Below are 15607 nucleotides of genomic sequence, written 5' to 3' on the forward strand. Positions count from 1 at the left end.
TGAAACCTAATAAGAGGTACAAATTGAAGGTTGTACAAGTCTACGCCCCTACATCCAGTCATGATGACCAGGAAGTCGAAATCTTCTATGAAGACGTGGAATCGGCCATGGATAAAGTCAAAACAAAATACACTATACTGATGGGCGATTTCAATGCCAAGGTAGGCAGAAGCAGGCTGGACACAAGTCAGTGGGGGAATATGGCATAGGTTCTTAGAATAGCAGGGGAGAGTTGTTAGTAGGGTTTGCAGAACAGAATAATATGCGGATAATGAATACCTTTTTCCGCAAGCGGGATAGCCGAAAGTGAACGTGTAGGAGCCCGAATGGCGAGACTAGAAATGAAATAGACTTTATACTCTGTGCTAACCCTGGCATCATACAAGATGTGAACGTGATCGGCAAAGTGCGTTGCAGTGACCACAGGATGGTAAGAACTCGAATTAGCCTAGACTTGAGGAGGGAACGGAAAAAAACTGGTACATAAGAAGCCGATCAATCAGTTAGCGGTAAGAGGGAAAATAGAAGAATTCCAGATCAAGCTACAGAACAGGTATTCGGTCTTAACTCAGGAAGAGGAGTTTAGTGTTGAAGATATGAATGACAATCTTAAGGGCATCATTAAGGAGTGTGCAATAGAAGTCGGTGATAACTCCGTTAGATAGAATACTAGTAAGCTATCGCTGGAGACGAAAGATCTGATCAAGAAACGCCAATCTATGAAAGCCTCTAACCCAACAGCTAGAATAGAACTGGCAGAACTTTCCACGTTAATCAACAAGCTTAAGACAGCTGAAATAAGAAAGTATAATATGGATAGAATTGAACATGCTCTCAGGAACGGAGGAATCCTAAAAGCAGTGAAGAAGAAACTAGGAATAGGCAAGAATCAGATGTATGCGTTAAGAGACAAAGCCATCAATATCGTTACTAATATGGATGAGGTAGATAGATAGAATAAACTTTATTGTCCAACGGATAAGGTGATCTACCCACCCCCCGACACGCAGGTCAGGGGGCGAGTACCGCCGCCTCAGATGCAGGCTGGGAGGTCTTGGGTCCCAGCAGCCTCTTCAGCCAGTTGGACGAGCCGGAGCTGGAGCTCAGAGTCCGAGCTGCGCAGCAGGGTCTCCCAGGTGTCTCTACTACCTATGTTTTGCGTTCCCCCGGGAGAGTACGGATATTCCCATATTATGTGGTCGAGGGTCCCTCTCGCCCCACAAAGGTTACATCTATCGCTCCTGGCCTCGGGGAACATGTGGTTCGCCATAACCGGGTGCGGATACGTATAAGTTTGTAGTCGTCTCCACGCGACTGCTTGTCTGTTGTTTAATTTTGGGTCTGGCGGGGATACCAGTCTACGAGCCAATCTATAATGCTGCGTGATCTCCCCATATTTTAGCATGCGCTATCCGCTCCCTCGGTCATCGAGGCGCCCCGTAGCGGCTCGGCGGTCGAGATCTTGAGCCAGCTCGTGGGCCGCCTCGTTGCCGGGGACGGCTTCGTACGCCGGAGTCCAAATTATTTGAATTTTTCTATCTAACTTTCTCTGGCCTAGGATTCTGGCCGCTAAGGGCGAGATCCTTCCCTTGCTAAAATTTTGTATGGCAGTTTTGCTGTCACTGATCACAAATTTCGCGTCCGTTCCATCGCAAGCTAATGCGATCGCAATTTCCTCGGCAATATAGATGAGATAGTTCAAGTGGTTGAGGAGTTCTATAGAGGTTTATACAGTACCAGTGGCACCCACGACAATAATGGAACAGAGAATAGTCTAGAGAAATTTGACATCCCAAAAGTAACACCTGAAGATGTAAAGAAAGCGTTGGGAGCTATGCAAAGGGGGAAGGCAGCCCGGGAGGATTAGGTAACAGCACATTTGTTGAAGGATGGTGGGCAGATTGTTCTAGAAAAACTGGCCACTCTGTATACGCAATGCCTCATGACGTCGAGCGTACCGGAATCTTGGAAGAACGCCAACATAATCCTAATCCATAAGAAAGGGGACGTCAAAGACTTGAAAAATTATAGACCGATCAGCTTACTGTCAGTTGCCTACAAACTATTTACTAAGGTAATCGCAAATAGAATCAGGAACACCTTAGACTTCTGTCAAGCAAAGGACCAGGCAGGATTCCGTAAAGGATACTCAACAATAGACCACATTCACACTATCAATCTGGTGATAGAGAAATGTGCGGAATATAACCAACCTTTCTATATAGCTTTCACTGATTACGAGAAAGCGATTGATTCAGTCGAAACCTCAGCAGTCATGGAGGCATTTCGAAATCAGGGTGTAGACGAGCCGTATGTAAAAATACTGAAAGATATCTATAGCTGCTCCACAGCTACCGTAGTCCTCCATAAAGAAAGTAACAAAACCCCAGTAAAGAAAGGCGTCAGGCAGGGAGCTATGATCTCTCCAATGATATTCACAGCGTGTTTACAGGACGTTTTGAGAGACCTGGATTAGGAAGAATTGGGGATAAGAGCTTGTGGAGAATACCTTAGTCACTTGCGATTCACTGATGATATTTCTTTGCTTAGTTACTCAGGGGACCAATTGCAATGCATGCTCACTGACCTGGAGAGGCAAAGCCGAAGGGTGGGTCTAAAATTAATCTGCAGAAAACTAAAGTAATGTTTAACAGTCTCGGAAGAGAACAGCAGTTTACGATAGGTAGCGAGGCACTGGAAGTGGTAAGGGAATATGTCTACTTACGGCAGGTAGTGATCGCGGATCCGGATCATGAGACTGAAATAATCAGAAGAATAAGAATGGGCTGGGGTGCTTCTGGCAGGCATTCTCAGATCATGAACAGCAGGTTGCCATTATCCCTCGAGAGAAAAGTGTATAACAGCTGTGTCTTACCAGTACTCACGTACGGTGCAGAAACCTAGAGGCTTATTAAAAGGGTTCTACTTAAATTGAGGACAACCGAACGAGCTATGGAAAGAATGATGGGTGTAACGTTAAGGGATATGAAAAGAGCAGATTGGGTGAGGGAACAAACTCGAGTTAATGACATCTTAGTTGAAATCAAGAAAAAGGAATGGGGGGTATGGGCAGGACATGTAAAGAGGAGGGAAGATAACCGATGGTCATTAAGGGTTACGGACTGGATTCCAAGGGAAGGGAAGCGTAGCAGGGGGCGGTAGAAAGTTAGGTGGGCGGATGAGATTAAAAAGTTTGCAGGGACAACATGGCTACAATTAATACATGACCGGGGATGTTGGAGAAGTATGGGAGAGGCCTTTGCCCTGCAGTGGGCGTAACCAGGCTGATGATGATGAATATTATAACTGACCAATGTACACGAATGGCAGCTGCTAAACCAGGAAATGAAAACACCAGCGCTGTCACTTCGCTTATGCCACGGGAAATGTTTAAGAATACTAAAGTCATTGTCACCGACAACGTTCCAGCGTTCAGAAGCGAAAGGCCAGCAGATTGGGCAGAGGAAAAGGGGATCACCCTGCGATTCACTACACCATACCATCCTGAGGGTAACGCTCTGGCCGAGCGATTGATGCGCGATTTGAAGACATACATAAAGTTATATCCAAATTTCCCTGGAGGATGGAAATGCGCTCTGGAATCTGCTGTCCAGTATTCCAACCGCTCCTATACGGCTGGCTTTGGGTGCACACCTGATTTAGCTGCCTGTGGAACCATCCCATGACTAGCCGCGGATCATCTCCTGGGAGTAGCGTGCAAGGTAATTCTACAAGAACGTGCCAAGACAAAAGAACAACAGCATCAGAAGAAGCTATCAATGAAGAAATGTTACGACTCCAAACATCGGTATGAAATTCCAGACATCGAACCAGGGCACTTAGTCCTTGTACGCAAAGGACGGGACGGCTCGAAGTCCCCATTCGCCGGCCCCTACATGGTGATCAAAACAGTGAAGCAACTAGGCGTTGTGAAGGCCATTTATTATGAAGCACCAGGGGAGAAGATTGAAACCAACGCCATCGGCAACGTGATTCCATATTACCCCAGGAGGGGAGACAATCAAAGCCGCGGAGAGTGTGAAGTGCCTGATGCGGAACCTCCGTGAAGATAAGAAAGACGACGACTGAGTCTTGTGGTGCGAGAAGAGAAGGAAGTTCATTAAAATGGCGGACTAAGCAGACGGTCTCACTCTTATTTCCTTACATAACGTTAATTACAATACACTGATTACTCAAGAAAATATTACACCACATGGTTTCTGTATCCGGGGGCGACGGCAAAACTGAGAAACGAAGGTCCGAACGGATAAGCAGTACGACGCCGCCGCCAGTGCCGTGGATCCTGTTTAGGCGCACGACAATAAAACCGGGTAAACTCGGAGTCATATGTAGTCATTACTATATAGCCATGACTCAGTGATGCCTACAATATGGGGGGAATAAATAGAAATAAGAGACAGTAGTCTGGAAGTTTTTAACAATACTGCGAGTATTAATGTTCAAAACGACGAGGTTATCGAGACGGCCAGAGCGATGTCAGGTAGTGGAGGAGCCGGAAGTCGAAGACGCAGGCACGCAAGGTAATGGTTGATTAGGTACTTTTACTAATGGTTTGAACTGCCATCCCAGTTATAACGAACCTTCTCCATGAACGCATGGCCGTACCTTAAGTTACGACACAGCCATTGTTACGAAAGTGAACTGATGCTGCCCAGATTTTTTTCCGGAATAGATCTAATCCTTGCAGAGAAATCTTCTGTAATGAAGAAATTTGAGCCCTTGAATTTATAACCGTTATTTTAAAACCACGGTTTTGTCGTTGAAGCCAGAAAGCTTTAGAATAATAGGACAAGTGTGACCAGCGCATGCTCTACGAAGCCTACGGAAGCGTTCAATGTGAGCATAGCTAATCTTCAAGGTCTCGCTAAATACAGACGTAACGTCGGACTACAGCATGGCAGCGTTTTTATTGGGGTTTACCGTGCATACTGTGCATTGTAGGATTATTTCTTCGAGAAAGATTTTCTAGGTCATCATTATTTAAGACAAGCTTGTTAATTTGAGAAGATAAGGAGTTGATTTCTGCGCGTATTTCAGAAATTGATATTAGGATACTAGGAAATGATACACGCGACTCTAAAGCATTATAACGGCAGGCGACTGTCTGTTGAAGAGACTTGATTTCAGCAATGCCTCCAGTCAACTATTTCTGCCCAATGAGCAGTTTAGAGAACATTTCGGATACAGCAAGATCAGGAGTGTCATGGCAAACAGGAGGAGAATGTTCATCAGCAGCCTCCTCGATAGCGGAGTTGGAACTAATCGCACTCCGGGCTCGAGGTTTATTACAACACTGATTGCTCTTACTGGTACTCGCTGGTTTGGACTGGAGGCCTGGATTGAGTTCCAGTGGCACCGCTCTGGAGAAGACGACTTGCGCAATATAGAACGTGCAAACACCAGGAAACAAAACTATATGTGGACAAGGAAGCAGCAGCAAAAAGCGATCATCAGATCCGATACATAAAGCGTTGGAGTAGTAACGTACAGGCGCCGACAAAAGTGGTATACTCCACGCAGATTGCTACTGCAGCGGCGTCTCTCGGCATTTTGGCGAGCTGAAGCACGAAACATTGACACGAGTCAAGCGACATGCCTGCAGACAATAAAAGGCACCCATTGGCTGTCCCGATCCGAGATGCTGCCTGTAGATGGCGTTGCGATGCAGTTTGCCGTTGCTCCGGCTTCTGCTGCGTGGAGTATAGCACTTTTGTCGGTGCCTGTACCTGCACGAAGAGCAAGCAACGATCAAACATCGTACTGGTGTTGCTGCAACCTGGCCTCCTGAAGAGTGGATCGATGTGCAGGACATTTATACTCCTGATGGCTGATGTCACAGGCCGGCAGTCGTCGATAATTGGCCGATCAAGAGGTGGGTTGCCGGGATGACTGACATGTAGATGTTTGAAGAGGGACACGCCGGAAGTATCACTTATTGCAGTGATAGGGTAGTCCCAAAGCAAGCACTCGGTGGAATTCACGCACCCGGCCAGAAACGACGGAGCCAGGTCAGACCAATCTAATCCAGGCCATGTGACGTCCCAGAAGTTGTCATCAACAAAACAGGTGAGGCACTGCACGAAGAGCAAGGAACGATTAAACATCGTACTGGTGCTGCTGCAACCTGGCCCACTAAACCCCCCCGTAAACGCGGCCTCCCCATTACGACGACAGAAGTGCAACTCTGCGCTGAAATGATCAGCGGCAACGGAGCCAGCTGTGGAAGACGACGACGCTCGAGCCACTGCTGATGATGATAGTTTTTTGCACTATGTAGCCAGCTGTGGAAGAAAACGATGACGACGAACGCACGAGCAGTGGCACTAGCGAGTTTGCGCGGTTGGCGCCAAGAATTCTTTAACAGTCATTTTTTTTCAAAAACATCTGTTCTTACACCCTTGTGCCTGGGATCTCTTTCGGTCCCACGTGTGACAAGGGTAGTTCAAGGGCGCGTTACAGGTACCCGAGCCCACAAGGGCATGTGCCATTGAACTCAGACCCCTTCTGCACTATCACCAGGATTGGCCCACATGTTGATTTCTTTTTGTTAACATATCTCGGACGCATCTTTTTCCAGATCCTAGCCATAGCCACCTACGCTGTAAAAATTGGTTGATTTCTCTGTTATAGTAATCGGTCATAATACGAAAATCAAGCGTGTCTTTGTACAAGTAGTTCCAGGTTTGTTGGATACTAAGCAACACAAGGCCATAGGAGCGCTTGTGCACACAGCCGATCAAGTACGATGACTTATTTACCACGTGGCGCTTGATGTGAAAATTGATGGCGTGGTCATCATCGAAGTGCCTTGGTAGTGACTGCACCATTGTGCTAACGTCAACCGGCCCTTTAACGACCCGGCCCACGATGGCGAAGTTCGATTTTTGTGCAAAGGTTAGAAGCGCAGTGAACGCAGCATTCTTGCAGACCAGTTCCTGGGCGAGGCGGACATATTTTGCCACTAATAACGTGAGCTTCAGAAGAATAATTAACGTCAATTTATTAATTAACTTTTTATCAGTGCGCTAGGGGCAGTTTAAAGGGTGAAACTGAAGGCAGTCAAATTTTACTGCACCCTCATTTTTTCTAAATCTTGAAAGTCGCGCATGAGTCGTGATTTATAATCGAATTTCAATGGTAAATCCAGGCAATAGACAGTTTTCGTTGGGCGTCCGCAACCACCCAGGTACGCAGCGCCCGAGGTCGTGCGTATACGTAGCGAAGCGCGCGCGCACGAAACGGCAATAGCTGGCCGGACGCAAAAGAGATTGCTGGTCTGCACGCGCAGGAGCCGGTAGTGTGCCGCCCAGCGCCGCCATATACCAGCTTCTGGAACTGTGTAGCCAATACAAGCCGCCACGAAGTCGGAGTCGTATTTTCGGCAAGAGCTATGTCGAAAAATGAGCTCTCGTGGACATACGAGAACGTCCCACAAAGCCCGCAGCGGACGCTACGCAGGTTTTGAAAAGCTGTGGGCGCACGCAAGAGACCTTGCGTACTCCTGCGTACTGCGCATGCGTTCTGTCGCTTCCGCGGGTTTCCTGCGTACGCAGGGCTGCTCCGGACGCCCAACTAAAACTGTCTATTCAACATAGTGATCGACAAGAGTGGACACTCGAGCCGTTTGGCGGCCGAGCTATGGAGCTTCGCCGATTAGGCTAGGTGGCAGAGCACATCAAGAAAAATGTGGCTGCCGCTAGGGCTAGCAGCTTGACAGGCGGTACGACCCAACAAGTGCGAAGCCTAGTCAGGCCCCGTTGCCGGGCCATAGAATGAAGAACCAGCCGGGCTCTGTCTGTAAAATGCGCCCTAGAATCATTGTTGGGTTCTTCTGCCAGCGTCTGGCATTACTGCTTCGTAGCCGTTTCATGGTAAGACCACAGGAAGTTTTTTTGCACGTTGTTGAAGACTTATCTTCGTATTTCGTTATGTCACTGTTAGCCGCATTAACGAGTGACAGCGGCCTTGAAGCCATAAACAGCTGCTGCCCATTTGCTACGCTGAATTTCATTTTGCATTCTTTTTTTTTGTGTCATGCGCAGCAATGAGCGGTGATGCTAGCGATAACAGCGACGCGGCATGCGTCCGAGCTGCGAGGCACGTTCTATACAGGGACGAAGTTAGAAAATAATATAATATGGTTCGTTAAGAAATGGTGCTTATGAACTTATGCCGTCCGGTGCAGATAGCTTTATGTTAGGCGCAGCGGCTTCTAAAAAAAGTATGGTGCTCCACTTTCGCAAAAGAAATGTAGCTATTTCTAAAGCGATACAACGTGCAATATTTGCAGTATGGCAATAATGCGCGCTCTCTCATCCTCTGTAGCAGGCCATGTGCGCTCGATCATTGTTAGCTTTTTTGTATAGGGCTGAAGATAGGTGTTTTCATTTTTTAATTGTGTATAGGGACTTACGGTAGAAAGTTTGTTTCTCAGCATTTATAACAGCGCCTCCTTGACCTTAGATAAGAAAAATATGCATTACACAAGGAACGCAGCATCTCCATTCTGAAGCTCTGACGGCTCCAGTATTGCTTATACGAGGGAACGTAGCGCCTACATTCAATATCAAAAATAACGTACAGCGCGAAGGACAAGGACTGCGTGAGATGACATACACAGCGCTGCGTATGTTGTCTCTCTCAGTCCTTGTCCTTCGCGCTGTACGTTATTTTTGATAATGAATTACCAACTAGCCCAAGCAACCACCCTAGCCTACATTCAATAGCTTTGAAGCCTCCAGTATTGTTTACCTTCTGCCTGAGTTCCAGTATGCAATTGGAAGAAAAAAGTTTTAACCCCAGATCGCACTGGCATCCGTTTCACTCGCTTCAATACATCTGCTCCTGTGCTCGGTGAATACATAGATCGGTACAAAGGAACAAGCATACAAACGTCAACTAGGTCCTTATACAATTTTTATCTTCCAACAATAGCAAGATAATCAAATGAAAAGCGAGCATGCAAGAATTCTACGGACCAAGCTACCTCCCGTAAAAATCCGCGGAGACTTGCGCTATTTGCCGTTCTTGAGGTTACGATAAATTGAGGTAACGCATTTCCTAAACGTAGTTGGCACACTGTTCGCAAGAAGGGATCCTTCTGATCTCGCAAAAAAAGAAATCTTGAGACAACTTGCCTCAAAAACAAATGCGCCAAACCAAGGCCTCCTGACTTCACCGACCGAAATAAATTAGTGCGGCTCGTTCTCTCCCATGTGGATCCCCATATAAAAACAGCCCATGCTCGGTGTATCTTTTGGAGGGTCATTCTTGACATGCACAGTGCTTGCAGTACATACCAGATTTTTGCAAAAAGGAAAACATTGCATACGGTTGATCGCGCGAAAATCGATAAATTTCTACCTCCGAACTTTGTTGTTTTAACTTTAACTTGCTCTAGTTCTGCTTGCCAATAGTCTTTTGTATCATGATAATATTGCAGAGGTACCCCAAGGTACCGCGCAGGGGTCGTGGTCCACTGCATATTTTCAAAAAATTCTATTTTATCATTCCAATTACCATGCCAGATGCCCAATGACTTACTCCAGTTTATCGCACTTCCGGTGACCTTGCAGAATCTGTTCGCCACTTCTACTGCATTAGAGATGCTTTGCTTGTCTCGACAGAATATGGCGATATCGTCTGCGTACGCCAAGATTTTAACTTCTCTGGAGTCCATTGCAAATCCCCTTATGTTATTACTACTAATAACCTTTAAGGAAAATGGTTCAACGTACAATGCAAAAAGTAGAGATGATAATGCGCATCCTTGGCGGAGTGCTGACTTAACTTCTATCATAGCCGTAGGCTGTTTGTTAACTATTAGTTTCGTAGATACGCCAGCGTAGCACATTTTAACACCTTGCAAAAGAACAGAACCTATCTTGGCATGTTTTAAAACAAGAAAAAGGATTTCATGGGACACTCTGTCAAACGCTTTTTCAAGATCAAGTTGCAACAGTGCTACCTTTTCTGAGAAGGCGTCACAACTTTCCAATATTGTTCTCGCTAGATGTATATTGGTGACAATGGGTTGTCCTCTTATGCCACATGTCTGGTGCGACCCTACTAATTGTTGCATCACATTTTGGAGTCTCCGTGCAAGAACCTTCGTGTATATTTTATAATCTGTGTTTGTGAGACTTATCGGGCGGTACGCCCGTGTCGACAGTAGTACATGAGGGTCTTCGGACTTCGGTATCAACACCGTGTGACTCTGACGAAAAGAAGGGGGCAGCACGCAGTTCTCATACGCTTCCGCAATTACTTTATGAAGGGCAGTAGCTATGTCTCGCTTAAAAGCTTGGTAGAAAGCGGCGCTGAGACCGTCTGGCCCTTGCGTTTTTCTGGAACTTAGTGAGTCGATCGCCCATTTTATTTCTTTTAAAGTAATCGGTTCTTCGAGCCTTTCCGTTACTTCCCTTTCAAGGCTTGGCTATAGCGATAGGAATTCAGTATCGAATCCTTCATCGCGGATGCGTTCTTGCCCTAATAGTTCGCAGTAATGCTCATAAAAAGCCTGTCTTATTGTTTCTTTATCTCGTACAACCTCTCTGCCGTATGTTACGGCTGTTATCTCGTTCCGCGAGGCATAAGCTCGTTCGTCCCCGAGTGAGCGCTTTGTCGGCTGTTCACCGCACCATAACTTTCCTGCGCGTGCGCGTACTACCGCCCCTTTGTATCTTTCACCTTCGACTAGTTCTAACTGGGATTTAATTTCTTTTATTTCCTTCGTATACTTTCCGAGACTGACATTCTCAACACTTAAATAAAAATTTAAACTATTCTGCATTTCTAATTCTTTTTTCTTTTCCTCTCGGCGCAAGGCACCAGACCTCTCTATGGCTAACATTTTAACGTCTTGTTTGAAATCTTCCCACGCTTCCGCATAACTTTTGCGTTCTGTCTCAAACCATCCGTGAAGGCTATCATTAACACCCATCAAAAATATTTCATCTTGTAAGAGTTTAAAGTTAAATTTCCACAACTCCCAGTTAAAACCGCTCGGCTTTTTCGGACCAACTACAAAGTTGACTAAGCTGTGATCGGTAAAGGAAACATGATTCACTTCATATAGAAAACACAATGGTATTAGATGCGCCGAAGCGTAGGCGCGATCCAACCTGGCATTACTATTTCGCTGATAGTGGGTGAATGGTGGCGTCTCTGCATTGGACATCACATCCCCAACATCCTCTAAATTGTATTTTTCTATCGCTACGTTCAAAGACTGCACACTTACATCATGAATAGGTGGGCTTCCAACTCTGTCTTTTACATTACAGACGCAATTAAAATCACCCATCATCACTACAATTCGGTCACACTGCAAATGATTTTCAACACTTTCAAAGAAATTCTTTCGGTCGTTCATCTTGTTAGGCGCATACAAGCAAATGACGCGCCACTTAATATCACAGAAACATAAATCACAAACAATAAGCCGGCCACTATCGTCTGTGAACACAGTTTCTACTGACAGGCCTATAGCGCTTCTCAGAAAAAGCGCATAACCACCTGAAGTACCACATGCGTGCGAAACACACACGTAAAAACGTGACCTAAATGAATGCAACATTTGATCCGTGCCTTCTTCACTATCGACTTTTGTTTCTTGTACACCGATTGCGTCAAGATTCTTTTTCATGAGCAGGCGACAAAGCTGATATTGCTTGCGCCTTCCTGCAAGGCCTCGCACATTAATTGTACCAAATCGTAAGGCTGTGTCTAGAAGTATTTTCATGGTAATGTGAGGACGCGCGTGAGACTAAAGTCCTTCTTAAACAGACTACTGACACTCACTTCGTTCGAATGCGACGTCAGTCTTTACATCCTGCCCTCCCCCACCTCAGTACTCACACATACTGCGAACACTTGCTGGGGGCTCACGTCGGTCCCGACGCTGGCCCTTTCCTGCCAGTTGGGATATTAGGCGTCGGCTTGAAGCTCGACCGACGGCCACTCGGTGTTTTCGCAAGCGGTTCCTCGTGGCTTGATCCACTTGATCCTTCGTCGTTTTTCTCGTTAGCTTCGAGTGGACGTTTTACCGGGTCCGCTCCTTTAAGGGGCTCCGTCGTGTCCATGTGACTCGGAGAGTGTCCGTGCGATTCCGCAGGCTCGTTGCTTGTCTTGTTCTTGTCATTTTCCGCGTGGTGCTCTTTTTCTTTAGCTCTAGCAGGCTTCTCCTCTAATTTTTTGGTGTCCACTTTCTTCGCTGGTTCACGGGTGCCTTCCTTTGGATCAGGACGTTGCACCACGCCACCTTTTCCAGCAGTCTCTTCAGCATCGAATGCGTCCATTGTGTGCTCCTGGATGAGTTCATCACTTTTGGATGGTCCCGCCACATTCGCGCACGTTCGCACGCACGAGCTTTCGTCGTGCCCGAAGCGTCGACACAAAGCACAGCGCGGTACGCGACACTCTCGCCTGATATGACCTGTGCGGTTACACCTCAGGCAGAGGTGTAACCAGCAGTGTAACCAGCGCAACCAGCAGTGTCATGATGCCGGCGACCCGAAGTTGATGCGGGAGGTCGTCTATGGTAATTCCGGGTTTCAGCTTCATCGATACGATGCGGGTTGACGAACCTTTATCGGTGATGCCTTGCACGCGCCAGCGTTCCTTGAAGACCTCCGTAACCTTCTCAAAAGGCGTGAGCACGGCGCGGACGTCCTCATCTGGCACGTTGTGAAGGAGCCAGTAGAGCTTAAGCCGCACATCCTGGCTGGCTGGGTTAACCACCAGGCAGCGACCCTCCTTAACCGTAATGTCTCCGAGGGCCAGCATTTTCTTCATAGCATCTGGGCTTCTCAAAGTAACCGCCCACACGTGGTTCATCTGGAAAGCCCCCAAGGCGTCAACCTCGGGAAGCAGACCCAGACGAACCAACGTGTCTCGAAAATCTTCGACTCGGTAGGGCCTTGCCTTTACGTCTCCGTGAAGAAAGAGCGTGTTGGCCACGAATGGTCCTGTAGTCAGAGGCGGCAAAATAACTTGGTAGTCCTGGCTATCCATAGCAGCATTCCTGTTACCGCGGCTCGTCTGAGCCGCAAACACCGCCCCAACGGAGCAAGGCATTCTGCGTCCGCACCGAACGGTGGCCGGAAGTAGAATCCCTACCAGTTGAGCTAGCGTGGCGCCGTTTTCTGATCACCTTTCTGGGGTATTTATGTGTTACTACCAGAACTAACCGTGGGAGTGTTAACCAGTGCCACCGCTCACAAGCCTTGGCGGCGAATGTGGAACATCCTTTCTGTCGCAGGCGTCACGAGTACGTGACCTTTTTGGGTGAAGGCAACTGGTCAGTAAATCCACACGTGCTACCTGAAGGCATCTGGTTTATTACATAAGGAGGGTCTCGAATCCGGCAACATTGATAACAATGCGCAAGCGCCCCGTCACGTGGTATCTTTTCATATTTCGCTGGATTTCTTTGGAACGCGGAAAAAAGGACAACGTGAGATATACCGTGTTGGAAACACTTTATTGAAAGGTTTCTCAAGGTGCTCTACAACTTGGCGTATCACACTTGGGGTCTGCAGCCAATACTTAAAAAAGTTGATTACTTAAACATAACTAATCCGTCAGTTAAGGACTTCACTGAGGCATCCGACATTGGTAACTTGTTTAGTGATTAGTTCTATGAGATATACAACAATAGGCCTGTAGCTTCATCGTATCCTCTCACACGTTAACCATACATCTTTTTTCTCTTTCCTGTGACCCCTGATGAAGTGTGTTCTTCAATCCTGAATTTAAAGAACTCCAGCGTCGGGCTAGATAGTATTTCTGCTTATCACTTAAAGTTCGTTGCTTTATGTATTGCGGAAGTATTAAGCAATATAATTAATCTCATATTTAAATGTGGTACCTTTCCGCGCTCACCTAAGAAGGCCAAGTCAATCCCGGTGCATCAAAAAGGTGATATTACCGAGGTCCTAAACGGTCGCCCTATCTCTATTCTGCCCTAAAAATTATTTCTGAAACGTATTAACTAGTTTCAGACAAATGTAAGTTGCTAAAGCCTTGCCCATTTGGTTTTCGTGCTGGCAGTTCAACCAATTTAGCTTTACTATCATTAATCGATTTCTTAAAGTCTTCTATCGACAATGGCTACTTCGTCGGTTCTGTATTTCTTGATTTTACTAAAGCCTTTGACACCGTTAATCCTAATATTTTATTTACAAAACTAGAATCATTGGGTATAACTGGTCCACCTTTAACTTTTTGAAAACATTACTTACTTCATCGCGAACAATCAGTCTGCATATGTGGCGTTTACTGAAATGTTAAAGTCATGATTCAAGGGGTACCGCAGGGCGCAATACTTGGGCATTTATTGTTTTGTTTTTACATTAATTATTTACCTGATTTCATTAATCTTCCTAATGTTGTCCTTTACGCTGATACCACCATTTTCATGTCACACAATTCGTTAACAACGCTAATCACTAAAGTGAACAACGAATTGACCAAAGTTATTCAATGGTGTTATTTAAACAACCTAATTTTGAATCCGCTTAAAAGTCAGTTCATGATTTTTAAATCATCTCAAAAAGTTCCCCCTTATCTAGCGCAAGTATCCATAGGTCATCATTTAATCCCGGCTGTCGATTGTGTAACTTTCCTTGGCACAAAATTAGACCGTAGCTTGAAGTTTAATAATCGTATTGCTTATGCTAGGCAAAAACTGCTTTTGGTATAAGAGCTCTCAATAATGGTATCTTCGACTGGTCGCCTGTATGCCCCGAAGCAGAGTCGGGTAGATCGGTCGTTTCCCGAGCTCAAAGGTAGGGGACAAGCGCGCAAGCCGAACGTGCGACTCGCTCTCGGAGGAGAAAATTGCTGATGCGAAGCCACGTGACTACTGCCAACGTCCGATGTTTCGCCCATCCAAAGCTCCCGGCGCTGCCGGAAAAACCGGCGGACGTGCCGGCGGGACGAACGTTCGTCAAGACGCCAGCATGCAGTGGCCTAGGTTGCCAAGGTTACGGTGGGCCGTCGCCAACAGCAGCGACGCGGGGCTGCGATGACGTTTCAATCTCGATGACTGCTCCGACGACCGGGCTCGGAGCGCCTCAGAGCGCTCCAAGATAGAGGAGAGCAATCGAGAAGAACCAGCCGAACGCAGGGCGCGCACCCTCTTTCAACCAGCCGAAGACAACGCCGCTCGAGAGAGCGCTCCAGAGCGCTCAGAAACGACCAGCCGAAGATAGCATAAATCTCGTCCATTTTTTTCTGTTCACGCCTTATTGTTTTTATACTTTGCCTTCACACATAGCCACTTTACATATGGCATTACTTCGTGGGGAAATACATATAACGGTCACCTTTTGTCCATACAGCACATTCAGAACCAGGCCATTCGCATTATTATCAACAGTTCTTTTTACTCTAATGCTGCTCCGCTCTTTCAGGCTAACGTAATTCTTCCTATATCTGGCTTGTTTAAATTTCACTTACTTATCACTCTATTTAAATTACTTAACAAACCGCTGGCGTATCATTAAATAGACTCTAGGTTGCTCACAAATAGCAATAGCACTAGGTTTGCCCATAATCATAACTTTCTATTGCCTAAATGCAA

Source organism: Dermacentor variabilis, unplaced genomic scaffold (genome assembly GCF_050947875.1).
Source record: "Dermacentor variabilis isolate Ectoservices unplaced genomic scaffold, ASM5094787v1 scaffold_12, whole genome shotgun sequence".
Classification (NCBI taxonomy): domain Eukaryota; kingdom Metazoa; phylum Arthropoda; class Arachnida; order Ixodida; family Ixodidae; genus Dermacentor; species Dermacentor variabilis.